Source organism: Canis lupus, chromosome 33, assembly GCF_011100685.1.
Source record: "Canis lupus familiaris isolate Mischka breed German Shepherd chromosome 33, alternate assembly UU_Cfam_GSD_1.0, whole genome shotgun sequence".
Taxonomy (NCBI): domain Eukaryota; kingdom Metazoa; phylum Chordata; class Mammalia; order Carnivora; family Canidae; genus Canis; species Canis lupus.
Window position 1 is genome coordinate 12,701,262 of NC_049254.1, and position 14,772 is coordinate 12,716,033.

General features: G+C 37.3%; 1 long non-coding RNA gene across 2 annotated transcripts in view; it reads right to left on the bottom strand.

The window, feature by feature from the left end:
* The window catches only part of LOC102156904, a 336,233-nt gene that overhangs the window by 313,040 nt on the left and 8,421 nt on the right, over positions 1–14,772 (bottom strand). The window contains exon 2 of one of the 2 annotated variants that reach the window (XR_005383245.1): positions 266–427. The exons of the other annotated variant lie outside the window; for it this stretch is intronic. This is a non-coding gene — a long non-coding RNA (uncharacterized LOC102156904). The remainder of the gene's footprint in view (positions 1–265; positions 428–14,772) is intronic. 2 annotated transcript variants of the gene reach the window in all.

Here is a 14,772-nt window from a genome sequence, read left to right on the forward strand (position 1 = left end):
TGGAAGCAATCCAACAGGGGCCATGGCGATTGCCTGGCAAGCCAGCAGCTAGCACTTGGAGAAGCAACACTGGAGACTCGAAAACGTAAAGGAAATTCTACAGCAATGACTACAGTTAACAGTACCGAAGGACACAGCAAAATAATCTGAAAAAACAAAAACTTGGGGAAGTTAGAGGGCAAATAAATAACCCTTTTCACATTCAACTTCAAAGCAAATAGAGAAAGGAAAGTTAGACAGATGGAGATAACATTATCACACTTACTACTGATAAAGCTGATTGCAGAATGTGGTTCACGATCTGCAGTTAAATGAGTTCGTCTAGACTTCATTCTAAATTAGATATTGGCATAGTTGGACAAGAGCAAGCAAGAGGCAGGCATGATGGAGAGAATCCATGATTTGATGCCCTGTGGGCAAACTGGCTCTGAAAAGTAAGAAGGAGGTAGGCTGGACACATAAAGAATTGGATATTCCTAATACAAAATTCGCCAGCCTTTCACCTGTGAGTAGGAGCAAACACAGAGGACAGAGGCTCTCCCTTAACTCACCATAAGTTTTCCTCTAGGAGTGACGTTTTAATTCTCTTCTTTATGGAAATATGGGGGGTGGGAATATTGCGTAACCATAATATTAACATAAACTAATATTTATTAAATGTGTGTTGTCTACCAGCATTGCGCTTTGTGTACATTATCTAATTTAACCCTCACTACAACTTTGTAGAAAAGTTTCCTTTTGTGTGTGTGTTAAGAACACTTACAATGAGATTTACCTTCTTAAAAAATACAGATTTTTTTCTCACATAAACTAATGATTATTTAATCACAGTTCTATGTTGTAAGCACATGTAGAGAAAGGCTTGCAGATATTAATGGTTGCAGCCAACTTAAATAACCCCAGCATCAGCATCCTTTGACATGTATCTATAGCCTAGCAGCCAGTATGCAAAAGCATTTTTTTTTTCAAGGATAGAGCACATCACTGCCAAATGACAGTACTCATAGCCCAAGATACTTAAATTGCTATCAACCCATGGAAAAGCAAATCAGAATGTATAGATAATTAGATTATTTATATTAAGCTATTAAAATTCAGATTGGTAGTAATAAGTGCAAAAGTAAGATACTTTTAAGTGCAATAAGTGCAAAAGTAAGATACTTTTAAGTGCAATAAGTGCAAAAGTAAGATACAAGTAACCTATACTCATATGTTACTTGAGTAGTTAAATCGGAACAGAAATATTTCATTTCTCTGTAAATTTATTCTTATACTAAATGGCTTGCACATGCTTTTCAAAACCCCAACTTTTTCAACATGTGAACCATAACATAATATTCCACTAAATAAACACTTGAGATACTTAGACTGCTATTTACATTAGCTTTTCATTTGTTTTTGTTTTTTATTTTGGTAGATTAAGAAAATACAATATAAAAATAGAATCTCAAGAGAAGGTTAAACTTTAACCAAAGTTGTCAATAACTCACAATGGGTCTTTGGTTCTCCTTTTGTTATCCTTGCTTTACCTGTTCTGTCTTTTATGCTGCTCATACCCCTCTCCAGGCATGCACCATCTCACCCAACCAGATTTCTTTTATCACGAGGAGTCATTATCTGGGTTAGTATATTGGTGCACATCCCTACATGTAAGCATTTTTATTTAAGATTAGTCTACAGCATGACTGCAAAGCTAAAACAAGGCAAGAGATCACTATATGTGGCGTTCTGAGAACAAATGAAGGTTAGGGGAAAATTTTGCTGGTTCTCTTAAAATCATACCAGCTACAGGACACACCATACCCCCTCCCTAAAAGTTAAGGCCAATTCCAAGGATAGTAGTTATGAAAAAAGATTTAAATATGCAAGTTCAGGAATAAACAAAATAAAGGAGTCCAGTGGTTCTTAGAAAGCCTCTTTTTCTCCCATAGCTTCTATACATAATTGATTGGTTCACCAAAATTCCAAAATTAGTTTCATTTTGTTACTGTCTTTTAAAAATGTACATCCAAAAAAAATAAAAATAAAGAAAAATATAAATAAATAAATAAATAAATAAATAAATACATACATACATACATACTCCTAAGATAAAATTCTAAGCTCACTAAAGCATCCAACCAACATTTCCTAAGATACACTGATGTGCCTGACCACGTGCTAGGTACTTAGGACGCAAAGATACTTATTAAACACACACACACACACACACACAACTGGGGCTGTTAGTGTATCTAGGGCTTAAGGACTTAAGGGAAGGGAAGCCCAGAAAAGTCTGCCAGATGCTGCAGGTTTTTACTTTGAAATATTTGATGAAAATACATAAGGCAAGGAATTAAGAGCTAGATAGAAAACAGCAGAAAGGTAAAATGCATTTTTCCACAGTCTCCACTGATGAAGAAACAGAAACTGTTGTTTAAGACCATCCAGCAAAAAAAAAAAAAAGACCATCCAGCAAAGAAGGGACACAGAAAATTCCCAGGCCCTCAGTTTTTCTGTTGGAACCTCTGGAGAGCTACACCAAAGATGTAAGGAGAACCAGAGTCTAAAAACCTTCAACCATCCTTGAGTCATCTCGATCCTATTAGGAAACAATTCTCCATGGGCCTCTTGCATTCTGCACATTTTGTAAGCAGAGAAATTTAGTCCTTATTCCACTATTTATCAAGAATATTTTCATAATAAATAGCTATGGAAAAAAGAAAAGAAAAGTATTTTTCTCCGGAGCAAAGGGCAGGTTGTTTAAATACATATATGGTATGCTATATATGGAGAGAAAGCTATAGAGACCTATAGATTCATTCAGACTATTTATTTTTCTTGAGTGACCTCTGGCAGTTGTATCATTTAAGGAATGTAAGGGGTTTTTTTTGTAAATTTTAGGTAAGTTGTTGAATTTAGGAGCATTGAATTCTTTTTTTCTTCTTTCAAGTTTTTATTTAAATTCAAGTTAGTTAACATACAGTATTGATTTCAGGAGTAGAGTTTAGTGATTCGTCTCTTACATGTAACACCTGGTGCTCATCACAACAAGCACCCTCTTTAATACCCATCACCCATTTAGCCCATCCTCCCACTCACCTCCCACCTAGTAACCATGCTTTTTTTTCTATAGTTAAGTCTCATGATCTGTTTCCCTCTCTCCTCTTTTTATTTTCCCTTTCCATATCTTCATCTGTTTTGTTTCTTAAATTCCACACTTGCATGAGATCATATGGTATTTGTCTTTCTCTGACTGACTGTGCTTAGTATAATACATTCTAGCTCCATCCACATCATTGCAAATGACAAGATTTCATTCTTTTGATGGCAAGTAATATTCTATTTATATATATATATATATATATATATATATATATAAAGTATATATTTTATCCATTGCATGTGTCTCACGTCTTCTTTATCCCTTCATCAATTGATGAACATTTGGGCTCTCTCCATAGTTTGGCTATTGTTGATAAATTTGTTATAATATTGGGATGGAGGATGCACATGCCCCTTTAAATCAGTATTTTTGTATCCTTTGGATAAATGCCTAGTAGAGCAATTGCTGGATTGTAGGGTAGTTCTATTTTTAACTTTTGGAGGAACTTCCATACTCTTCTCCAGAGTGACTGTACCAGTTGGCATTCCCGCCAACAGTGTAAGAGGGTTCTCCTTTCTCCTCATCCTCACCAACATCTATTGTTTCCTGAGGTGTTAATTTTAGCCATTCTGACAGGTGTGAGGTGGTATCTCATTGTGGTTTTGATTTGCATTTCCCTGATGAAAGTGATGTTGAGCATCTTTTCATGTGTCTGTTGGCCATTTGTATGTCTTCTTTGGAGAAATGTCTTCTGCCTATTTCTTGACTAGATTATTTGTTCTGTGGGTGTTTGAGTTTGATAAGTTCTTTATAGAGGATACTAGCCCTTTATCTGATGGGTCATTAGCAAATATCTTCTCCCATTCTGTAGGCTTTCTTTTAGTTTTGTTGACTGTTTCCTTTGCTGTGCAGAAGCTTTTTATCTTGATGAAGTCCCAAGAGTTCATTTTTGCTTTTGTTTCCCTGGCCTCTGGAGACATGTCTAGTAAGAAGTTGCTGCAGCTGAGGTCAAAGAAGTTGCTGCCTGTGTTCTCCAAGACTTTGATGGTTTGCTGTCTCACATTTAGGTCTTTCAATCATTTTGATTTTGTTTTTATGTCTGGTGTAAGAAAGTGGTCCAGTTGCATTCTTCTGCATGTGGCTATCCAGTTTTCCCAACACTTTGTTGAAGAGACTTTTTTCCATTGGATATTCTTTCCTGCTTTGTTGAAGATTAGTTGACCACATAGTTGTGGGTCCATTTCTGGGTTCTCCTTTCTGTTCCACTGATCTATGTGTGTCTGTTTCTGTGCCAGTACCACACTGTCTTGATCATTACAGCTTTGTAATACAGCTTGAATTCCAGAATTGTGCTGCCTCCAGCTTTGTTTTCTCTTTTTCAACATTACTTTGGCTATTTGGGATCTTTTCTAGTTCCATATAAATTTTAAAATTGTTTGTTCTAGCTTTGTGAAAAATGCTGGTATTATTTTAATAGGAGTTTCATTAAATGTGTAGGTTGCTTTGCATAGTATAGACATTTTAATAATGTTCTTTCAATCTATGAGCATAGAATGTTTTTCCATTTCTTTGAGTCTTCAATTTCTTTCATAAGTGTTCTGTAGTTTTTAGAGTAGAGATCTTTTACCTCTTTGGTTAGGTTTATTCCTAGGTATGTTTTAGTTTTGGGTTCAATTGTAAATGGATCAATTATTTGATTCTCTTTCTGTTTCTTTATTATTGGTGTATAGAAATGCAACAGATTTCTGTATGTTAATTTTACATCCTATGACTTTGCTGAATTCATGTATCAGTTCTAACAACTTTTGGTGGTGTCTTTCAGATTTTCTACACAGAGTATCATATCATCTGCAAACTGTGAAAGTTTGACTTTTTCTTTGCCAATTTAGATGCCGTTTATTTCTTTTTGTTGTCTGATTGCTGAAGTTAGTATTTCTAGTACTATGTTGAATGACAGTGGTGAGAGTGGACATTCTTGTTCCTGACCTTAGGGGGAAAGCTCTCAGTTTTTCCCCATTGAGGATGGTATTATCTGGGTCTTTTATTTATGGCCTTTATGATGTTGAGGTATGTTCCTTCTATACTTACTTTCTTGAGGATTTTTATCAAGAAAGGATGCTTTATTTTGTAAAATGCTTTATCTGCATCTACTGAGAGGATCATATGGTTTTATCCTTTCTTTTATTAATGTGGTATATCACATTGATTGATTTGAGAATTATTGAATTACCTGGCAACCCAAGAATAAATTCCCACTTGATTGTGGTGAATGACTCTTTTAATGTAATGTTAGAATCAATTTGCTAGCATCTTATTGTGAATTTTTGCAACCATGTTCATCAGGGATATTGGTCTGGAATTTTCTTTTTTAGTAGGGTCTTTATCTGGTTTTGGAATAAAGATAATGCTGGACTCATAGAATGAGCTTGTAAGTTTTCCTTCCATTTATATTCTTTGGAAAAGTTTCAGAAGAATATGTATTAACTCTTCTTTAAATGTTTGGTAGAATTCCTCAGGGAAGCCATCCAGCCCTGGACCCTTGGTTGTCAGGAGATTTTTGATTACTGATTTAATTTCTTTGCTGGTTATGGGTCAGTTCAAATTTACTATTTCTTCCTGTTTCAGTTTGGGTAGTTTATGTGTTTCTAGGAATTTATTCATTTCTTCCAGGTTGCCCAATCTGTTGGCATATAATTCCTCATATTATTCTCTTATAATTGTGTTTCTGCAGTGTTGGTTGTGATCTTTCCTCTTTCATTTGTGATTTTATCTATTTGGGTCTTGTCTCTTTTCTTTTAGGTAAGTCTGGACAGGGGTTTATCAATTTTGTTAATTCTTTCAAAGAACCAGCTCCTAGTTTTGTTGACTTGTTCTACTCTTTTTATATTTCTATACCATTTATTTCTGCTCTAATCTTCATTATTACCCTTCTTTTGCTGGGTTTAGGCTTTATTTTCTGTTCCTTTTTTAGCTCCTTTAGATGCTAGCTTAGGTTGTGTATTTAAGACTTTTCTTGCTTCCTGAGGAAAACCTGTATTGTGATAGCCTTCCCTCTTATGACTGCCTTTACTACATTCTGAAGGTTTGGTACTGTCCTGTTTTCATTTGCCTCCATGTATTTTTTTATTTCTATGTATTTTTATTATGGTCATTCCGAAATTTTTCTTGTGGCTGACTTCAAGTTTCATAGCATTGTGGTCTGAAAATACATATGGTATGATCTCAGTCTTTTTGTACTGTTTGAGGGCTGATTTGTGACCCAGTATGTGATATATTCTGGAGAAGTTCCATATGCCATCAAAAGGAATGTATATTCTGATGCTTTAGGATGAAATGCTCTGAATATATCTGTTAAGTCCATTTGGTCCAGTGTGTCATTCAAAGCCACTGTTTCCTTGTTGATCTTCTGCTTAGATGATCTGGACATATCATTGTGAGTAGGGTGCTAAAGTTCCCTCCTATTATTGTATTATTATCAATGAGTCTCTTTAAGTTTGTTATTAATTGACTTATCTAATTGGCTGTTCCCAAGTTAGGGGCATAAATATTTACAATTGTTAGATCTTCTTGTTGTATAGACTCCTTTATTATAATAGAGTACCTTTCTTCATCTCTTATTACAGTCTTTGGTTTAAAATCTAGTCTGTCTGACTTAAATATGGCTACTCTGGCTTTCTTTTGATGCCCATTAGTATGATAGATGGTTATCCATACCCCTCAATTTCAATCTGGAGGTGTCTTTGGGTCTAAAATGAGTCTCTTGGGATATCGATGGGTCTTGGTTTTTGTTTTGTTTTATTCATTCTGATACCCACGTCTTTTGATTTAGTCCATTTACATTAAGAGTAATTATTGAGAGGTATGAATTTAGTGCCATTATATTACTTGAAAAGCTGCTGTTTCTGCAGATTGTTTCTGTTTCTTTCTAGTCTTTGTTGCTATCGGTCTCTCTTTCCCACTCAAAGGGTTCCCTTCAATATTCTTACAGAGCTGGTTTAATGTTCATGAATTCCTTTAGTTTTTATTTGTCTTAGAAAATATTTATCTCTCCTTCTATTCTCAATGAGCCTTGCCAGATTAAGTATTCTTGGCTGCATATTTTTCCCATTTAGCACGTTAAATATATCATGCCTCTGTCTTCTGGCCTGCCAATTTTCTGGGGACAGGTCTGCTGCTAACCTTATGTGTCCACCCTTTCAGGTTACTTTGTATTTTGCAAGTTTCACCATAATACACCTTGGAGTTGACTTGTTTTTGTTGATTTTGCGGGGAGTTCTTTGTGCTTCTTGGACTTGAATGCCTGTTTCCTTCCCCACATTAGAGAAGTTCTCTATAATTTGTTCAGATAAGCCTTCTGCCCCTTTTTCTCTCCTCTTCTCCTTCTGGGACTCCTATGATATGGATATGACCATGCTTTATGGAGTTTTTGAGTTACCTAAGTCTACACTTGTGATCTAATAGTTTTCTTTCCCTCTTCTTTTCAGCTTCATCAGTTTCTATAATTTTATCTTCTATATCACCTATTCATTCCTTTGTTTCTTCCATCCTTGTTGTGATTACATCCAGTCAGTTTTGCATTTCAGTTGTAGCTTTTTTTTTTTTTTCTTGGCCTGACTAGTTTTTAGGTCTTTTATATCTGCAACAAGGGTTTCTCTGGTGTCTTCTATGTTTCTTTCAAGCCTAGCTAGTATTCTCATGACTGTTGTTCTAAATTCTTGTTCAGATATATTGCTTTTATCTGTTTCAAGTAAATCTCTGGCTGTGATTTCTTCTTGATCTTTCTTCTGAGAGAATTCCTCCATCTTGTCATTTTGTCTAGGTTTCTGTCTTTGTGTGTTATAAAAGCTTGCTATGTTTCTGACTGAGAGTAATGCTATATTAAGAAGGGATCATAAACTATCCAGGGCCTTGGTGCATCAGGAAGTGTTTCTGGTGTATGCTGGGTACACTCTGCTGTTGTGTTTTGACTGCTCTTTCCCACATGTCAGTCCTCTACAGAGTTCCTTTTTGCTTGCAGTAGGGTCTGTTTGGACCTCTAACTAGCTGTGCTTTGATTTGTTTGCTAAAATAAGCCTGGGAGAAAAAAGGCCTGATTCCAGAGACAGAGACAGAGAAGGAAATGAAACAAAAAGCTATAAGCCTATTCCAAAGGTAAAAAAAAAGAAAGAAAGAAAGAAAGAAAGAAAGAAAGAAAGAAAGAAAGAAAGAAAGAAAGAAAGAAAGAAAGAAAGAAAGAAAGAAAGAAAAAATAAAGCCTGGTCCCATTTTCACCAGAACTGACCTCAATATTTGGAGTACTCTATGATCAGTAGACTTGGTGTATGTGGGGGAGAGGGGGTGGGGTGTTGTGCTGGTCTTCTTGGGAGAAGCCCACTGCACTGGCTCACAGTCAGACTTGCCCTAGTAAAGATGTACCTGCAGTAAGCAAGGGGGCAGGTTTTGGTGTAAGCAGCTCCAGCCTCCACTGAGGGCACTGTGTCACTCACTGAAGTCAAACTGTGCCAGTGGTCAGGGGAAACACCACCCCACTCTCTTGTCCAGATAGAAGTGATCTCCAGCATGCCACTGCTCAGGAAGCCCTCACAGACAAGGGAACAACTTCCCCTCTCATGTCCCCAGCTTCTATCAGATTCCTGCCCTCACCCTGTCTGTGCCCAGGCCATCGGCATGCCTGTCACCAAAGCTGTTTTATCTTTGGAGCACAGCTAGGATTTAAAACTCCAAATCTTAAAAAAGACCCAGCAAGGCATGGACCCACGTCCCTTCTCTGGAGGAGAGCCTCCTCACACTGTGTCTGGTGCTATTTTGTCCCAGAAAACCAGTCCAGGAGGCAGCCCGGGGGGCTCAGCAGTTTAGCGCCACCTTGCTTACTTAGGGTGTGATCCTGGAGACCTGAGATCAACTCCCACATCAGGTTCCCTCCATGGAACCTGTTTCTCCTTCTGCCTGTGTCTCTGCCTCTCTCTCTCCCTCTCTATGTGTGTGTCTCTCATGAATAAATAAATAAAATCTTTAAAAAAAAAACAAAAAGAAAAGCAGTCCAGGGCCCTGCAGGTGCTTGGAGTTTATGACGAAGCACAGTGAAAATAGCAACCAGGTTATCTGCCCTCTGAACATGCTCCTGTCCCCTGCTGATGAATGGCCACTCAATGGTGCCCACCAGGTCTTTTGGAGGGGCATTAGGCCTCTTTCAAATACACTCTAGGAAGGGGAGCATTCTCTCCCCAGGATCCCAACACCACCACACTGTCCACTCCCAGGCCTCTGCCTTCCTTCTCCCCAGGAGGACTGCCACATCTGCCTGGCTTGACTACAGAGAATGGTTCCGACTTCCAAAACCTCAGAATTTGGGCTCTGCTGCTTGCAAAAACTTGCCATAGTTCCTCTCGACTCCCTAGTCGATAGTTTTAGGGAAGTGTATGTCTTGTGCCAGCCCAATATGCACTCTTCCTCCCCCTACCTTTCTCTCTCTCTCTCTCCTTTCTGCAGAAAGGGCTCCCTCTCCTCCACAGCACCACAGATTTTCTCTCCTCCAATTCACATCCCTGCACCCCATATCTGCCACTTTCTTTCCCTAGAATTCTGAAGATTATTCTCTTAATCCTCAAATCAATTTCCTAGGTGTTCAAAATGATTTGTTGTTAATCTAGCTGTGTTGAAAGGATGAGGCAAGCCCAGGGTCTCCCGACTACTCCACTATCTTAACTCCTCTCCAGTATTGAATTCTTTTTGTAGTTTCTGCTTATCCTTAGTGAATAGGTGATATACTCAATTTCATTTCAATATTTACAATTGTGTCTTCTCTCTTTTTATGTGATTAAACTGATGAAAAGTTCATCAACTTTATTGACATTTTCAAAGAACTGGCTTTTATTTATGTTGAGTTTCTCCTATGTTTCTATTTTAACTGCATTGATTTCTGCTCCAATTGCTATTATTTCCTCCATTACACTTGCTTTGGGTTTAATTTTCTCTTTTTATTTCTAGTCTCCTAAGGTGGGATCTTAAATCATTAATTCAAAAAAATCTGCTTTTTTAAAAAATAAAAGCATTAAAAGCTATAATAGTGTTTTAGCTGTACTCCACAAATTTTGATATGTTGAATTTTAATTTTCATTCAATTCAAAATATGTTTGAATTCCTCTTGTGACATTCTCTTTAAAGCATGGGCTATTTTAAGTGTTCATTTCTTTCATTTCAATGCTAATAAAAGTGTTCATATTTAGAGATTTTCTAATTATCCTCCTGTTATCGGTTTCTAGTTCAAATCCCATTTGATTTGAGAAGATACCTTAAATAATTCCTATTCTTTTATACCGATCTGTCTACAATAAGATCTTTATTGGTGAAGGTCCCCTACACACTTGAGGAAAATACTCTATTTCTGTAATGAAGAGTGTTTTATATGTATCTAATAGATCCATTTGGTTGATAGTGTTATTAAGAGCTTCTCTTTCCTTAATGCCTTTCTGTTTGCTTAATCTATTCCTGAAAGTTGAAGTTTCTAACTGTACTTGTGAATGTATTTCTCCTATCAGTTCTATCAGTTTTTTTTTAAAGATTTTATTTATATATTCATGAGAGACAGAGAGAGAGAGAGAGAGAGAGAGAGAGATTGAGAGGCAGACACACAGGCAGAGGGAGAAGCAGGCTCCATGCAGGGAACCCGATGTGGGACTCACTCCCAGGACCCCAGGATCATGCCCTGAGCCAAAGGCAGCTGCTCAATCACTGACCCACCCAGGCATCCCAGTTCTATTGGTTTTATTTCATATATTTTAAATTATGTTGTTAGCTTTATACGTATTTAAAACTATTGTTTATTTATTGAATTGTACCCTTTATCATTATCATTATCCCTGGTAATATCCTTTGTTCAGAAGTCTACTTTGTCTGACATTAATATACCACTCTGGCTTTTTTTTTTTATTACTGTTTTCATGTAATATCTTTTTTGTATTTTTACCTTAACTTATTTATTTATATTTAAAGTGGGTCTTGTTGACAGGATATAGTTGGGTGTTACTTTTTATAATCTAATCTGAAAATCTTATTTTATGTTAAAAAAGTTTAAATCTTTTTTATTTAAGATTTTATTTATTCATTCATGAGAAACACAGAGAGAGAGAGAAAGAGAGAGAGAGAGACAGAGACACAGGCAGAGGGAAAAGCAGGCTCCATGCAGGGAGCCTGACGTGGGACTCGATCCCGGGTCTCCAGGATCACACCCTGGGCTGAAGGTGGTGCTAAACTGCTGAGCTACCCAGGCTGCCCATTCACAGTTTAAATCTAATGTAATTATTTTATTGGTTAGTTTAAAATCCCTCTTATCTCCATTTGGGGTTATTTTGTATACATTTAAAAAAATATTTTATTTATTTTATTCATGAGAGATACAAAGAGAGAGCCAGAGACATAGCCAGAGGGAGAAGCAGGTTCCCTGAAAGTAGCCTGATTCAGGACTCGATCCCAGAACCCTGGGATCAGAACCTGAGCCGGAGACAGACGTTCAACCACTGAGCCACCCAGTTGTCCCTTTATACATGTTTTAAACGTCCTAATGATTGTCCTAGAATTTATGATATATGACTTTAATCATGTATTATGTGGACCTTATAACAATGTAATTCCAATTTCTTCCTTATCCTTTATCCTATTGTTGCCATGTATTTTACTTATATCATAAACATGTGATGCTTTGATAGTGTTTCATTTTGATAGGTATCTGTTGGATAAATTAAAAATAAGAAAAGTAAATTATATGTTTTCCTTTATGAGGGCCATTTCTAGCATTCATTCTTTTTTTTTTTTTTTAGAGATCCTACTTTTTTTTTTTTAGATTTTATTTTTTTTTCTTTTTTTTTTAAATTTATTTTTTATTGGTGTTCAATTTACTAACATACAGAATAACCCCCAGTGCCCGTCACCCATTCACTCCCACCCCCCGCCCTCCTCCCCTTCTACCACCCCTAGTTCGTTTCCCAGAGTTAGCAGTCTTTACGTTCCGTCTCCCTTTCGGATATTTCCCACACATTTCTTCTCCCTTCCCTTATATTCCCTTTCACTATTATTTATATTCCCCAAATGAATGAGAACATATAATGTTTGTCCTTCTCCGACTGACTTACTTCACTCAGCATAATACCCTCCAGTTCCATCCACGTTAAAGCAAATGGTGGGTATTTGTCATTTCTAATAGCTGAGTAATATTCCATTGTATACATAAACCACATCTTCTTTATCCATTCATCTTTCGTTGGACACCGAGGCTCCTTCCACAGTTTGGCTATCGTGGCCATTGCTGCTATAAACATCGGGGTGCAGGTGTCCCGGCGTTTCATTGCATCTGTATCTTTGGGGTAAATCCCCAACAGTGCAATTGCTGGGTCATAGGGCAGGTATATTTTTAACTGTTTGAGGAACCTCCACACAGTTTTCCAGAGTGGCTGCACCAGTTCACATTCCCACCAACAGTGTAAGAGGGTTCCTTTTCTCCGCATCCTCTCCAACATTTGTTGTTTCCTGCCTTGTTAATGTTCCCCATTCTCACTGGTGTGAGGTGGTATCTCATTGTGGTTTTGATTTGTATTTCCCTGATGGCAAGTGATGCAGAGCATTTTCTCATATGCATGTTGGCCATGTCTATGTCTTCCTCTGTGAGATTTCTGTTCATGTCTTTTGCCCATTTCATGATTGGATTGTTTGTTTCTTTGGTGTTGAGTTTAATAAGTTCTTTATAGATCTTGGAAACTAGCCCTTTATCTGATATGTCATTTGCAAATATCTTCTCCCATTCTGTAGGTTGTCTTTGAGTTTTGTTGACTGTATCCTTTGCTGTGCAAAAGCTTCTTATCTTGATGAAGTCCCAATAGTTCATTTTTGCTTTTGTTTCTTTTGCCTTCGTGGATGTATCTTGCAAGAAGTTACTATGGCCGAGTTCAAAAAGGGTGTTGCCTGTGTTCTTCTCTAGGGTTTTGATGGAATCTTGTCTCACATTTAGATCTTTCATCCATTTTGAGTTTATCTTTGTGTATGGTGAAAGAGAGTGGTCTAGTTTCATTCTTCTGCATGTGGATGTCCAATTTTCCCAGCACCATTTATTGAAGAGACTGTCTTTCTTCCAATGGATAGTCTTTCCTCCTTTATCGAATATTAGTTGCCCATAAAGTTCAGGGTCCACTTCTGGATTCTCTATTCTGTTCCACTGATCTATGTGTCTGTTTTTGTGCCAGTACCACACTGTCTTGATGACCACGGCTTTGTAGTACAACCTGAAATCTGGCATTGTGATGCCCCCAGATATGGTTTTCTTTTTTAAAATTCCCCTGGCTATTCGGGGTCTTTTCTGATTCCACACAAATCTTAAAATAATTTGTTCTAACTCTCTGAAGAAACTCCATGGTATTTTGATAGGGATTGCATTAAACGTGTATATTGCCCTGGGTAACATTGACATTTTCACAATATTAATTCTGCCAATCCATGAGCATAGAATATTTTTCCATCTCTTTGTGTCTTCCTCAATTTCTTTCAGAAGTGTTCTATAGTTTTGAGGGTATAGATCCTTTACCTCTTTGGTTAGGTTTATTCCTAGGTATCTTATGCTTTTGGGTGCAATTGTAAATGGGATTGACTCCTTAATTTCTCTTTCTTCAGTCTTATTGTTAGTGTATAGAAATGCCACTGACTTCTGGGCATTGATTTTGTATCCTGCCACGCTACCGAATTGCTGTATGAGTTCTAGCAATCTTGGGGTGGAGACTATTGGGTTTTCTATGTAGAGTATCATGTCATCGGCAAAGAGGGAGAGTTTGACTTCTTCTTTGCCAATTTGAATGCCTTTAATGTCTTTTTGTTGTCTGATTGCTGAGGCTAGGACTTCCAGTACTATGTTGAACAGCAGTGGTGAGAGTGGACATCCCTGTCTTGTTCCTGATCTTAGGGGAAAGGCTCCCAGTGCTTCCCCACTGAGAATGATATTTGCTGTGGGCTTTTCATAGATGGCTTTTAAGATGTCGAGGAATGTTCCCTCTATCCCTACACTCTGAAGAGTTTTGATCAGGAATGGATGCTGTATTTTGTCAAATGCTTTCTCTACATCCAATGAGAGGATCATATGGTTCTTGTTTTTTCTCTTGCTGATATGATGAATCACATTGATTGTTTTACGGGTGTTGAACCAGCCTTGTGTCCCGGGGATAAATCCTACTTGGTCATGGTGAATAATTTTCTTAATGTACTGTTGGATCCTATTGGCCAGTATCTTGTTGAGAATTTTTGCATCCATGTTCATCAGGGATATTGGTCTGTAATTCTCCTTTTTGGTGGGGTCTTTGTCTGGTTTTGGAATTAAGGTCATGCTGGCCTCATAGAACGAATTTGGAAGTACTCCATCTCTTTCTATCTTTCCAAACAGCTTTAGGAGAATAGGTATGGTTTCTTCTTTAAACGTTTGATAAAATTCCCCTGGGAAGCCATCTGGCCCTGGACTCTTGTGTCTTGGGAGGTTTTTGATGACTGCTTCAATTTCCTCCCTGGTTATTGGACTGTTCAGGTTTTCTATTTCTTCCTGTTCCAGTTTTGGTAGTTTGTGGCTTTCCAGGAATGCGTCCATTTCTTCTAGATTGCCTAATTTATTGGCGTATAGCTGTTCATAATATGTTTTTAAAATCGTTTGTATTTCCTTG